Raw genomic sequence first — 14,801 nt, 5'->3', positions numbered from 1 at the left:
GTCAGTGCATGCGTGGTGGGTATTTTCCCATGCTTGCGTCAATTAGTTGAACTCACTTCAACTCATTGACGTCAGCACAAGCTTTATTATTTTACCTTTATTACAGGTGATCACAGGCTTCAGGGGTTAGCAGTAAGGCGAGTATATGGTGTTTTTTTATTTTTTGCAGGGGCGGAGAACATCGGGGACAAGCTGTAGGTGAGTATAATGTGTTTTATTTATAGTTTAATTTATTTATTAATTTTATCATTTTTTTTTTACTTTCAGCAGAGCACAGGCGCCGGCGGGTGGGAGACTTCTGCTCCCATCCAGCGGTGCCTGTGCTCGCTGTTTCCTATGGCAGTAGGTGCTGGCTGATGGTGGTAGTAGCACAATCAGCTGGCGCCTATCACCCGCGGTAAGTTTTTTACCACGGGTCACTATCACAGCTGTGGCATCATGCTGACACCTGTCAGCATTATGTCACAGTGCTTTGACTGCGGTAATGATATTACCGCCGATCAGAGCTTGTGTTTCCTGCGCTCTCACACAAATGACAGCGCGGGAAACACCCGAACACGAACCCGAACATTAACATGGACTTCCTGAGGAAGTCCGTGTTCGGGGTCCATGCCCGAACAGTAGGTGTTCGGTTCGGATCCTGAACTTTAGTGTTTGGGTTCACCCATCACTAGTTGCAGTACCAGAGGGCCATTGTTGCGGAATTGTTAAAAAAATTCCCATCTGAAAATTCTGCCGGAAGAGGTCACAGTTCCTTGGACAACCTAGGAATACAGACGAGGGAGCTACAAGTACAACACAGTAGAGGCAGGGGAACACTGTCAAAGGTGTGGGACAGTTTTCTCAGACCCTCCCTATGCCCAAGTCCTGATGCGCGGGGTACTCTCACAAGGAGGATAAAGTTTGGAAAGATGCTGAAGGAGTACCTTGCCGACCGTACCAATGTCCTCCGTGATTCATCTGTGCCTTATTATTGGGTATCCAAACTGGACACATGTTAAGAACTGGCTCTCTATGCCTTGGAGGTCCTGGCCTGCCTTGCCGTTAGCGTTTTGTCATAGTGGGCTTTTAGTGCCGCCGGCGGCATTATAACTGATAGATGCAACTGCCTGTCAACTGAAAATGCTGACAGGCTGACTCTTATAAAAATTATCAAGGGCTGGATTGGGCCAGACTTCTCAACACCACCGGATGATAGCAGCGGAACATAAAGTCAAATCTAGTGGCTTTTTTTCTCTTCACAACCAGACATGGGTATACACTTCCTAATTTTGGCTATTTTCTGTTATCCTCGTCCTTCTCTTCATCCTCCACCACTATATCACCAGGGTGACCGTGATGCAACATCCACATAATTTTTTTTAGGGTTTTTATGATGCCCGTAGAAATTTATTTTAGAGGCCTACCTCTAACATTCTGAATGATACACAGAATGTTCATGTATACCCCCAGGGATAACTGTTTTTTTTAGCCCATACACTTAGTGCATGGGCATTACCAGTTTAGAAGACCCATTCCTTAACAATGGCACCAATTTTTTTAATGAGGATCTCCTCTACGTTTCTTCAAAGGGGTATTGGAGTGTGTCCTAATTTTTGGTAGCCCTTGCAGTCACTGCATATGCAATAACAGTATAGGAGAACTGCTCCTTTATAATGGGAACACTTTTTTTTACTGAGGTCGTCCTCTATGTCTCTTCAAAGGGGTATTGGTGTGCGTCCTAATTTTTGGCAACCCTTGCAGTCACTGCATATGCAATAATAGTATAGGAGACCCGCTCATTTATAATGGGAACATTTTTTTTCACTGAGGCTCTCCTCTTTGTCTTTTCAAAGAGTTATTGGAGTGCATCCTAATTTTTGGCAGCCCTTGAAGTCACTGCATATGCAAAAACTATATGGTAGAACCGCTCCTTTATAATGGAAAATTTTTTTTACTGAAGCCCTCCCCTGTGTGTCTTCAATTTGGTATGTTTTTTTTTTACAACATTTAGGCAACCATTGCAGTCACTGCATGCGCTATAACTGTATAGCAGAACCGCTCCTTTATAATGGGAACATTTTTTACTGAGGCCCTCCTCTATGTGTCTTCAAATTGGTATTGGGGTTTTTCCAAAATTTAGGCAGCCCTTTCAGTCACTGCATACACAATAACAGTATAGGAGAACAGCTCCTTAATAGTGGGAAATTATTTTTTTTAAATCAGGCCCTCTATGTCTCTTCAAAAGTGTATTGGGGGTTTTCCAAATTTTGGGCAGGACTTGTAGTCACTGCATATGCTATAACAGTATAGGAGACCCACTTCTTAATAATGGGAACAATAAAGCATAGCCAGCTGATGGCCCTAACAATAGCTAGGGCCGACTGCTGGCCCTTTAACTATAGTAAAGGCTGCCTGATGGCCTGTAAAAATAGTCTTTGTGACTTTCAGAGTCCCTCCATCATAAATGAAACAGGATGTGTCTCATCATGTCTCACATACCACATTGGCAGATAAGGTAGTAAAATGTTAAAATGACATTTACTGGTAAATGTATTTTTCACCATTGAAAGCAATGCAAATATGTAAAAGCGCATCAAAATTGTTACGTGTGAAAAAGGCCCAAGGTGTGGCGGATGATTATTGTTTTTGGTTATCTATTTTGCCTTATATACAAGTCATTACCCTGGAAAGGATGTTCCTTAACGTTTTTCCCAGGAAAATCCATTTTAGTTTTGTTTTTGTATGTTTTATTGTGAGTCCGTAAAAGTGGCGTAAAACTCTGACAACGTTGTTGACAGCAGTGACCTGGGAGTTAGAGATGCTTCCTGGGGTCTTCTCCATGCTGTTCCCATGTCATTTGAGCACTGTTCCCATCGATTTGGACAATTTTTAGGCCCTCTACAGACCGCCGGAGGGAGTCGCCTGAAAAATGCCCCATAGACTTACATTGGGCTCGTTGCTCGGGTCGAGCACCCGAGTATTCCAATTTGTTCGACCCGAGCATCGAGCACCCGAGCATTTTAGTGCTCGCTCATCACTACTATTAGCATTTCAATTTTTGAAAGTATTCTTACTTTGCAGCATTTTTTCACATCTACTTTAATCTTTTGCACAGTACTATATATTGATGCCTTGGACAGCAAATCAATTTTGTATGCATTTTCTGTCTAGCAAGTTGTGTACACTTTTATTAAGTAAAGCCAGATTTTTTTTTGTATGTGTATAGCAAAGGGCTTAGAGTCATTTCATGAAGGTATAACTTGGATGGTAGAAATGAAACCTACCTATAAGTAGGTCATAAGGAGATAAGATTTCCAATGTCACTGTATTTTTCCTTTTTCTGAATAACTTATTAAATAATCTCAGAACATAAAAAAAAAGAAAGGAGAGTTTCATTAAGGGAATTCTAGAGATTCCCCTAATATATTAATAATAATAATACTACTACTACTAATAATAATAATGACAAGAAATATTGGCTTATAATAAGTAAAGCCTAAAGTATAAGTCATATTCTGTTATCAAATAGCTTCTAAAATGCTAAATATTTTCATAACAAAAAATGAATTGATGACTCCATTATAGTTCATATATCGGAGTTGAATACAGGGTCATTCTTTCCAAATATAACATTCATGAAGGCTTGCTGAAAAGATAGCATTAAAATCACTCACCAGTTGGCTGACTTTGTGTGCATTGGCTGCGTTTTTTTATAAAGAGCTCTGTCATCATCCAGGATAGCAGTCCTGAAGGTAGACTATGGTGTAACATAACACCTTAGTTTCTTCAATGCACGGATCCATGGAAATGTTGGAAAACATTGTCACAGAACTGTCAGCATTTTCACTTGGCAAAAGGTCACTAAATGCATTATTGCTACCATGATACAAAATATTAACCACTGTTTGCTACAACACAAGCGACTTGCTTCTGCAGCTTAGCTGTTTATCATTGGTAGAAGCAAATCATTTATCGTTCTAATCATCAAAGAGTTTCTCTCATGATATTTTCTTATTAAAATAAGAAAGTACCCCTACCACAATATCAATAGGTAGGTCACATCAATCTCTAGTTTAGAATTGCATAAGTTCTTCTTTTAGTAACAGAAAAAAGTTTTCTTAATGGAGTTTTCCAGGACTTTGAAATTGATGACCTAATCCTATTGATCAATATCAGATCAATGGGCTTACAGTGGCTGCCATGATCAGATTTTAGCAGGTCCAGTGGCTGCTGGAAGAAAGCAGTTTATGGAATTGGAACACCACAGCTCTGTGCACTGTGTAGTGGTGGTTCTCAGGTACTGCCGCTCTGCTACCGGTGATATTTCTGACCTATCGTAAAGACCGATATCAATTTTCTGGACAACCTTGTTAACTTCTTGATTAATTGCTTTGTTTTAATGCTCCATATTTTACATAAGTTACATTGTGATGGTTATGCTAACAAAGCAGATTTGCATGCAGAATTGTGAGCAGGAGCTCATTTGTGATTGACAGCTGCACACAAACTATATTAGAGTAGATAAGGAAAGGTGTAGGGTTTTAATGAGAATCCAACGAGGATGTGCTCTATGACAATTATGGCATCTGTGGAGTTTTATCAAAGGCAGGGGACTAACAAAGCTGATCTTGGAATATGTCCCCAAAGGTCCATGCCTTATGACGGTTTTAGACCGTCTAATAATTGGGGAATCACAGTTCAGATGTGTCATGACTGAAACTGGTGATGTGCCATATATTCCATAACAATTCCATATTCCATGGCTTCTTTCTCACTAAGGCTGTGTGCCCACTATGCATTTTTTAAGCATTTTCGCAACCGCAATTCCACTGCTGAAACGCTTAAAAAAAGCTTGGTAGAAGGTCTGCCATGTTCCCCAATGATAATCCGCATGTGCTGTGTTAGAACCTTGCTGTTAGGTTTTTTTTCCTTTGCTGGTCACATGACCTTGTTGGCCTATTTAATCCTGCTCCGCCCTTCTGGCTTTGCTGGACTTCATTGTATATCTACTTTCTAGCTAGCCTGTGCTCTGTATCTAACTCTGTTAGTTTGCTTGGTCTACGGACCTCTATGTTCTATCTATTTTGTTTGTTCGTCTGTCTGCTACTATTTCTGTTAGGAGGTGTCCCATATTCCTCCCAGTCCTTAGTACTTGTAGGGATTCCCTCCCCACATCTATAGGTCTCCGTACAGACTAGATTAGGACTTTAGCAGGTCTGATCGCAGGATCAGGTTCCCTGTTACATCGTAGGGATTCAGCTGAGTCCTATAGTAGGGACAGATCTCCTCTCTTTCCTTAGCTTTGGTAGCAGAACATAACAGTAAGTCCAGCCTGCAAATTCTCTAAGGAAAGATTTTTTTTTTGTTCCATCATGGTGTCGGTTCAGGATTTGGCTAAACACCTGCAGGGACTCTCTCTGGAAGTGGCCGAGCTCCGTCAGCACGTGAGTAACTGTCCTGGAGCATATTTCTTGGAGCCTAAGGTATGTTTGCCGGATTTATTTTTTGGTGAACATCGAGAATTTTTTTCATTTAAAAATGCTTGCTTATTGTATTTTCGTTTGAGACCCAAGTCCTCTGGGGATGAATCCCAGCGCGTAGGGTTCATAATGTCACTTTTGCGCAAAGAGCCTCAGGAGTGGGCCTTTTCTTTGCAACCTAGTGATACATGCTTCAGATCAGTGGATAGTTTTTTTTCTGCTTTAGGACTATTATATGATGATCCTGACCGTGTGGCATCAGCTGAGACTGAGTTGAGACGTTTAAAACAAGGATCAGGTAATGTCGAAAAATATTGTACTCATTTTCGTCGTTGGTCCACTCAAACAGGGTGGAACGATTCTGCTCTGAAAAGTCTATTTCTTGCTGGGCTCAGTGAAAGGGTTAAAGACCTGCTAATTGCTTATCCTACACCTGAGGATTTGCAACAGGCTATGCAATTAGCTATACGGGTGGATAGAAGACTGCGTGCTAGGGTTAATGAGAGCAAATCCTCTGCTATGTCAGTTTCTGGTTATGATAATGTGTGTACTAACAGTGGTGAACCGATGGAGATTGGATCGGTGGCACCTCGCTCTCAAGAAAAAGACCGTCGTTTTTCGGAAGGCTTGTGTTTCTATTGCGGAAAATCTGGTCATTTGATTAAAGGCTGTGAGCTTCGTATGAAGAAAGAAAAAAAAATGGTCAGTCACGCCCGTATTGCCTGTTTAAATTCCAAGGGTATATTTTTAGCTGCTTCCACGATTGCTCAGGAAAAATTAATGGAATTTCGGGTGTTTGTTGATTGCGGGTCTACACTGAATGTAATTGATGGGGGATTCGTGGAAAAACTCAATTTAAAACCTGAACCTTTATCATCTCCCATTGCTGTGGTTTCTGTGGATGGCTCCCCTTTGAAGAATATTACTCTCAAGGTCAGTGAATTTCCTCTCACTATTAATGGTGTTCACCATGAGAAATTGGATTTGGTAGTGTTGAATAACTTGCCTTCTCCAGTAATATTGGGTTTGCCCTGGTTAAAATTTCACAATCCTGTACTGGATTGGTCTACCAGTGAAATTAAATCCTGGAGCCATAAATGTTATGACAAGTGTTGTAACGGGCGTATTGCAGCTTTGGATAGGGGAGAATTGCCTGTTCCTATTCAGGATTTTTGGAGAGTTTTTTCTGAGAAGGAATCGCAGGTTTTGCCTCCCCATAGAGACTATGATTGTTCTATTGAATTTGTCCCTGGAGCGACTCTTCCTAAAAGTCGTTTATTTAACCTTACTATTCCTGAGAGGAAGGCTTTGGAGGAATACATACAGACAAGTTTGGCCGCCGGTCACATTAGGCCCTCTAAGTCTCCTGTGGCGGTTGGATTTTTTTTTGTAAAAAAAAAGGACGGCGGTTTACGTCCTTGTCTGGATTTTCGTGAGATTAACAAAATTACGGTACACAATCCTTACCCACTGCCATTGATTCCTGATCTGTTTAACCAGTTATTGGGGGCCAAGTGGTTCTCTAAAATTGACCTTAAGGGGGCATACAATCTGTTGCGCATGAAGGAGGGTGATGAATGGAAGACTGCTTTTAACACTCCTGTGGGTCATTTTGAGAATCTGGTTATGCCTTTTGGTCTTACTAATGCTCCTGCATTTTTTCAGAATCTGATTAATGACATCCTTAGACCTTTGATCGGTAAAAATGTGGTTGTGTATTTGGATGACATTTTGATTTATTCGCCAGATCTGGAGTCTCATTGGCGGAGCGTGCGTGAGGTATTACAGTTATTAATGGACAATTCGCTTTTTGCTAAGCTGGAGAAATGTGAGTTCGCTGTACAGAGAATTAGTTTTTTGGGCTACATTATCTCCAGCAAAGGTTTTGAGATGGATCCGGTTAAGGTTCAGGCTGTGCAGGAATGGCCTAGGCCTATTGGTTTGAAATCGATACAGAGGTTTTTGGGTTTCGCCAATTACTACAGAAAATTCATAAAAAAATTTTCTAGTATTGTCAAACCTCTGACTGATCTCACCAGGAAAGGTGCTGATGCGGTTCAGTGGTCTTCTGAGGCCATTGAAGCTTTTGTGTATCTCAAGGAGAGGTTCACCTCTGCTCCCATCCTTATGCAGCCTGATGTTAGTAGGCCGTTTTTGGTTGAGGTTGATGCTTCCTCTGTGGGGGTTGGCGCAGTATTGTCTCAGGATAACGGGGATGGATTACATCCCTGTGCCTTTTTTTCAAAAAAATTTTCGGAGACTGAACTGAATTACGATATTGGTAATCGGGAATTATTGGCTATTAAACTCGCATTTGAACACTGGCGCCACTTCTTGGAAGGTGCGGAATTTCCCGTTCAGGTTCTTACGGATCATAAAAATCTGATATATCTTGATGCTGCCAAGCGCCTGAATGCCCGTCAGGCTAGGTGGGCACTGTTTTTCTCGCGGTTTAATTTCTCCGTTACTTACATCCCTGGTACTAAGAATGTTAAGGCGGATGCCTTGTCTCGCAGTTTTTCTCCCATAGTCGGTGCTGAGAAAGAGGAAAACATTTTACAAGAAGGTGTTGTGATAGCTGCTTTAGACTCCGTTTTGGAAGATGAGATTCTTAAAGCTCAGGAGAATGCCCCATCTAACACTCCTCATGGGAGGTTGTTTGTGCCTGGGACCTTTAGGAGAGATTTGTTTGTTGAGTGTCACGAATCTCGGTTGGCAGGTCATCCCGGAATCTCTAAGACCAAGAGACTGGTGGGTCGCAGTTTTTGGTGGCCTGGATGGCAGAAGGAAGTCATTAAGTGGGTGCGCCAATGTACTATATGTGCTAGATCTAAGTCCTCACATACTCCTGCTGCGGGGTTGCTTTGTCCTTTGGAGGTCCCCAGTGCTCCTTGGACACATTTGGCTATGGACTTTATAACTGACCTTCCCCCCTCTGAGGGTTTTACTGTCATCTGGGTGGTCGTGGACCGTTTTAGCAAGATGTGTCACTTGGTTCCCTTCGTCAAACTGCCCTGCGCTAAAACTCTCGCTAAGGCCTTTGTCAAGGAAATTGTCAGACTTCATGGCGTTCCTACTGACATTGTTTCTGATAGGGGTCCTCAGTTCGTGGCTCGTTTTTGGCGTGCCTTTTGTGACAGGTTGGGAATTCATTTGTCGTTTTCGTCCGGATATCATCCTGAATCTAATGGCCAGACAGAAAGGAAAAACCAGGATGTTGAGCAGTTCTTGCGTTGTTTTGTGGCAGACAATCAAGAGGGGTGGTCTGAGTTTCTGCCACTTGCCGAATTTGCTCTGAACAATCATACATCTTCTTCTGCTGGTTGTTCGCCTTTTTTTTGTTGTTCTGGGAGACATCCGTCGTTTGGGTCGTTCTCCAAGTTGGGATCTGCCGTGCCTGAGGAGGAGAATTTTTCCGGTGATTTGGAAAGAGTTTGGACGGATGTGCGTGGTAATCTTCAGGAGGCCAACAGAAAATCTAAAGACTACTTTGATAGGAAACGACAGGAGGTTTTGTTCGCTGTTGGTGACATGGTTTGGTTGTCCTCTAGGAATCTGCGGTTGAGGATTCCTTCTAAGAAATTGGGTCCCAAGTTTGTAGGGCCCTTTAAGGTGCTTCAGGTTGTCAACCAATCTGCTGTTAGGTTGGAGGTTCCTACCTCCTGGAGAATTAATCCGGTCTTTCATGTCTCTCTGTTAAAAAAAGCTGTTGTGTCGGATGGTGACGCCTCTGCCTCTGTTCCTCCGGTGGTGGAGGACGGGGAATATGAAATTTCTCGCATCCTTGACTCTAGACGGTATAGAGGTAGTTTGCAGTATCTTGTGGCCTGGAAAGGTTTCGGACCCGAGGATAACTCTTGGGTGAGGTCAGATGATGTTTCCGCTTCCAGACTTATCAGAGCGTTTCACAGGAGATTTCCTGATAAGCCTGGTCCTAGGGGATCCGGAGGATCCTCTTAGAAGGGGGGGTACTGTTAGAACCTTGCTGTTAGGTTTTTTTTCCTTTGCTGGTCACATGACCTTGTTGGCCTATTTAATCCTGCTCCGCCCTTCTGGCTTTGCTGGACTTCATTGTATATCTACTTTCTAGCTAGCCTGTGCTCTGTATCTAACTCTGTTAGTTTGCTTGGTCTACGGACCTCTATGTTCTATCTATTTTGTTTGTTCGTCTGTCTGCTACTATTTCTGTTAGGAGGTGTCCCATATTCCTCCCAGTCCTTAGTACTTGTAGGGATTCCCTCCCCACATCTATAGGTCTCCGTACAGACTAGATTAGGACTTTAGCAGGTCTGATCGCAGGATCAGGTTCCCTGTTACATCGTAGGGATTCAGCTGAGTCCTATAGTAGGGACAGATCTCCTCTCTTTCCTTAGCTTTGGTAGCAGAACATAACATGCTGTGCACATGCTGCTGAAATTTCCGCTGCGGATCATTGCGGAAAAATACGCAGCACTACCAATTATTTTGCGTAATCCCGGCGCCATTGATTTGCATTGAATCGCTTAATATCCGCATGACTACATGTGCACATGCGGATATTAAGCGATTCAATGTGCGGATGGTAGATGGTACCCAGGTTTGGAGAAGAGGAGACTCTCCTCCAGACCCGTGTACCATAGTACCTGTAAAAAAAATAATTTAAAATAAAAAAATACATTATACTCATCTTCTGATGACCCCTGGTCTCCATAGCGATGCATCCTGGCTCTCCAGCAGCTCGCGATGGTCTAAAAGGACTTGCCATGACGTCATTTAGTCATGTGACGGGTCATGCGACCGCTGACGTCGGCGGTCGCGTGACCTGTCACATGACTAAATGACGTCATTGAAGGTCCTTTTACACAACCGTGAGACACCGAGGAGACCGGACGCATCGGATAAGGAGACCGGGGGCCATCAGAAGGTGAGTATCTGTTTTTTTTTATTTTTTACCATTTTTATCTTTTTTTTTAACTAACTTGGTCACACTATATAAAATCCCTGCCAGTTGCATGGATTTATATAGTGTGACCAAATTGTCGAGCACTTTCCAAGTGATGCTAAAATCGCTTGGAAAGCGCTTGACAACCCGCATGCGAATTCGCATGTGAAAAACGCTTCACTTACGCTTGTCCCTGGCAGGAAAAAGCATGTAAAATCCGCATGCATTTTTTCTGCCAGGGAGATGCAGAAACGCTCAGGAAAAATCCGGAACATTTCTGCATCGTGGGCACTTAGACTAATACTTTACTACTGCCCAAAAGTCTGGTGTAAATGTTGGTGGTTGTGCTCTTGCTGCTTCTAGCAGCTCCGACATTCTTATCCATTGTATAGTTTTTTTTTCTTTTACACTTCTTGAACTATTGTGATTACCACTTATTCTTTTACCATACATTTTGTACATATACTATAATTAACTTTTGACAATCTTTTCAACCTCAACTATTTAAATAGAATCTGTCACCCCCTGGGACATTTTTACCTATTAATATGGGCATACTGGTAATACAATGGTTAAAATAGTCTTACCTGTATGCCCATATCTGCAGTCTTGATGTGCAGATATCGTGTTTTATTTTGTTATGCTAATGATTTGTACCAGGCTCCAGGGTGTGAGGTGCCTGGAAGAAATGTCCTCCTCCTGTCTTCATTTGAATAGCACCCCTCTCACATCAGTGTCACACTGGCCTGAGATGAGACGTTCATTACTTGCCCTGGAATCCCACACCTACCTGCGTCCTGCAATCTCGTGATAATACTTACCTATTCCTCCCTTCTATGGGCAATGGCTTCATCGTTCTTCTGCAAAGGCGCTGGCGAGTCATTGCTACAAAACAAAATTCACCATTATTTCCAAAAATGACATAATGTGAAATGCTAGGTAGTTATTAGAGATGAGCAGTGTTCGACTAGAACTGTTCGCCAATCTCAAATTCGAGCTGTTTTGGTCGTTGGACGAACGCGAACGATTTGCAAAAATTTCGGCTTTTCGAGGTTATGTTCGATAACTGTTTGTGCACCAAAAGCGTAACTGGATTTTTTCACATCATGCAGAGATTGTCTGCCACTCACTGTAATGCCACAGCCATGGTGGTTGTGGAATTACACTGGTTGCCCAAATCAATGGGAACAGTGCTCACAGAGAAACATGAAAAGCCGGCAATTCAGCAGCGGCATACACCGGTAACCGACAATTTAGAACAGAAAGAATAGAGCATCACACATGGATTAGATAGATAGAAACATGTCAGTCACATATATAAGAAGGACAGTGACAGTGTTGGTTACTGTACTTGTCATTTACTGTTAAAACATTTATTAAAAAAAATAATAGTGTTTTCATGCACCCGTCTCTTTAAAAAAGCCGGCCGGCAATTCAGCATCAATACCCGACAATTTAGAACAGAAAGAATAGAGCATCACACATAGATTAGATAGATAGAAACAAGTCAGTCACATATATAAGAAGTACAGTGATAGTGTTGATTACTGTACTTGTCATTTAGTGTTAAAATAAAGGATCTATTAACAAAAAAATTGGCGTGGGGTTCCCCGTAATTTTAGTCTCTAGCGGATGTTAAGCAGACGGCTGGGGCAGATGTTTTGAAACCTGGGAAGGGGGTAATACCCATGGAGCTTGCCAGGCTACTAATATCAGCCCCCAGCTGAATATTAATAGCCCAGGAAGGGTGCCATGAATATAGACCCCCTCCCAGGCTAGAAACACCAGCCGTCAGCCACCCCAGAAATGGCGCATCCATAGAATGCGCCAATTCTGGCACTTAGCCTCGCTCTTCCCACTGACCTGTAGCGGTGGCAATGGGGTAATAGGGCTAGGGTTGATGTCAGCTTATAATGCCAGCTGACATCAAGCCCAGGTTAGTAATGGAGATGCGTCTATAAGACACCCCCATTACTAACCCCATAGTCTAAGTTAAAAAAAAACACAAACACCCAGAATAAAGTCCTTTAATTGAAATGAACACACAATTCTTTAATGTTCTAAATTAAACCATACTTACCATCACGCCCATTCCAGCTGAAGCCAATGTCTTCTGCAATAAAAGTAAAATAATAAATCAACCTCATCCTTACCTTTCCATGGTTCCCAGGACGGCTTCAGCTCTGCTACATTCACATGACAGGCTGGATGGCAGCCGAAAGCTGCCATCCAGCTTGCCATGCCGCAGACACTGAGAAGCGCAGGCATGCTTGCGCTCCTCAGTGTCTCGCTGTGATGGCATCCAGATGAGCCGAGTTCATGTCCCATGAACTCAGCTCACCTCATGCACGTCACTGACAGTGTGGGAGAATTCTCCAGCGCATGCGGTGAGCGTGAGAGAATTCTCCTGCACATGCGGTGAGCGCAGGAGAATTCTCCCACGCTGTCAGTGACGTGCATGAGGTGAGCTGAGATCACAATGATCTCAGCTCACCTCATGCACATCACTGACAGCGTGGGAGAATTCTCCTGCGCTCAGCGCATGAGCAAGAAAATTCTCCCACTCTGGGATGGCATTGAGATGACAGGCTGGATCGCAGCTGAACGCTGACATCCAGCTTGCCATCCTTCATAGACACTGCATAGCGCAGGCATGCTTGCTCTCTGCAGTGTCTCTGAAGGATGACAAGCTGGATGGCAGCGCTCAGCTGCGATACAGCCTGTCATTTGAATGCCATCCCAGCGTGGGAGAATTCTCCTGCTCGAGCGCAGGTGAATTCTCCCACGCTGTCAGTGACGTGCATGAGGTGAGCTGAGTTCATTGGACATGAACTCGGCTCATCTTGATGCCGTCACAGCGAGACACTGAGGAGCGCAAGCATGCCTGCGCTTCTCAGTGTCTGCGGCATGGCATGCTAGATGGCAGCTTTCTGCTGCGATCCAGCCTGTCATGTCAACGTAGCAGAGCTGAAGCCGTCCTGGGAACCATGGAAAGGTAAGGATGAGGTTGGTTTATTATATTACTTTTATTGCAGAAGACATTGGCTTCAGCTGGAATGGGCGTGACGGTAAGTATGGTTTAATTTAGAACATTAAAGGAATTTGTGTGCTTATTTCAATTAAAGGACTTTATTCTGGGTGTTGTGTATTTTTTAAACACTTTACTAGAAATTCACGGCGGTCATGTCTAATATTGGCGTGACCCCATGAATTTCGGGCAAAGGGCCAGCTGTTAATACCAAGCTGGCCCTAACCCCTTTATTACCCAGTGAGCCACCGCACCAGGGCCCTGGATGAGTTGGGTACAGCGCCAGAAGATGGCGCTTCTATGAACGCGCCATTTTCTGGGGTGGCTGCGGACTGCAATTTGCAGCGGGGGGGGGGCTGAAAGCTTGGGCCTTCCTGCGCTGTGGATTCCAGCCCCCAGCTGCCTAGTTGTACCTGGCTGGACACAAAAATAGGGCGAAGCCCCACGCATTTTTTTTTTAATTACTTCATGAAATTCATGAAGTAATAAAAAAAAAGGGCTTCCCTATATTGTTGTGTCCGGCCAGGTACAAATAGGTAGCTGGTGGTTGGGAGCAGCGTGTTCCTGGATGCTGTACCTGGCTGGCATACAAAAATATGGCGAAGCCCACGTCGAAATTTTTGGGAAAAATTAATTAAAAAATAAAAAAAAATAATAATTTAGGGACTGCATCTTTATTAACCCCTCAAGTGGAGGGGTTAATAAAGATGCTGTCCCTAAATGTGTTTTTTTTTTAATGAATTTTTCACCAAAAATTTGACATGGCCTTCGCCATATTTTTGAGTCCAGCCAGGTACAGCAGGCAGGAACGGGCTGCCCCCAACCATCAGATGCCTATTTGTACCTGGTGGGACACAACAATATAAGCAGCTGGGGGCTGGAATCCGCAGCGCAGGGAGGCCCAAGCTTTCTGTGCCCCCCCCCGCTGCAAATAGCAGTCCGCAGCCACCCCATAAAATGGCGCGTTCATAGAAGCGCCATCTTCTGGCGCTGTACCCAACTCATCCAGGGCCCTGGTGCAGTGGCTCACTGGGTAATAAAGGGGTTAGGGCCAGCTTGGTATTATCAGCTGGCCCTAAGCCGGAAAATCATGGGGTCACGCCAATATTAGACATGACCACCATGAATTTCTAGTAAATTATTTTAAAAAAACACAATGCCCAGAATAAAGTCCTTTAATTGAAACAAACACACATTCCTTTATTGTTCTAAATTAAACCATACTTACCGTCACACCCATTCCAGCTGAAGCCAATGTCTTCTGCAATAAAAGTAAAATAATAAACCAACCTCATCCTTACCTTTCCATGGTTCCCAGGACAGATTCAACTCTGCTACATTCACATGACAGGCTGGATCGTAGCAGAACGCTGCCATCCAGCTTGCCATG

The sequence above is a fragment of the Phyllobates terribilis genome, unplaced genomic scaffold, assembly GCF_046119375.1.
Source record: "Phyllobates terribilis strain yellow unplaced genomic scaffold, ASM4611937v1 Scaffold_1__5_contigs__length_1240528914, whole genome shotgun sequence".
Taxonomy (NCBI): Eukaryota; Metazoa; Chordata; class Amphibia; order Anura; family Dendrobatidae; genus Phyllobates; species Phyllobates terribilis.
This window is presented reverse-complemented; position numbering follows the sequence as displayed.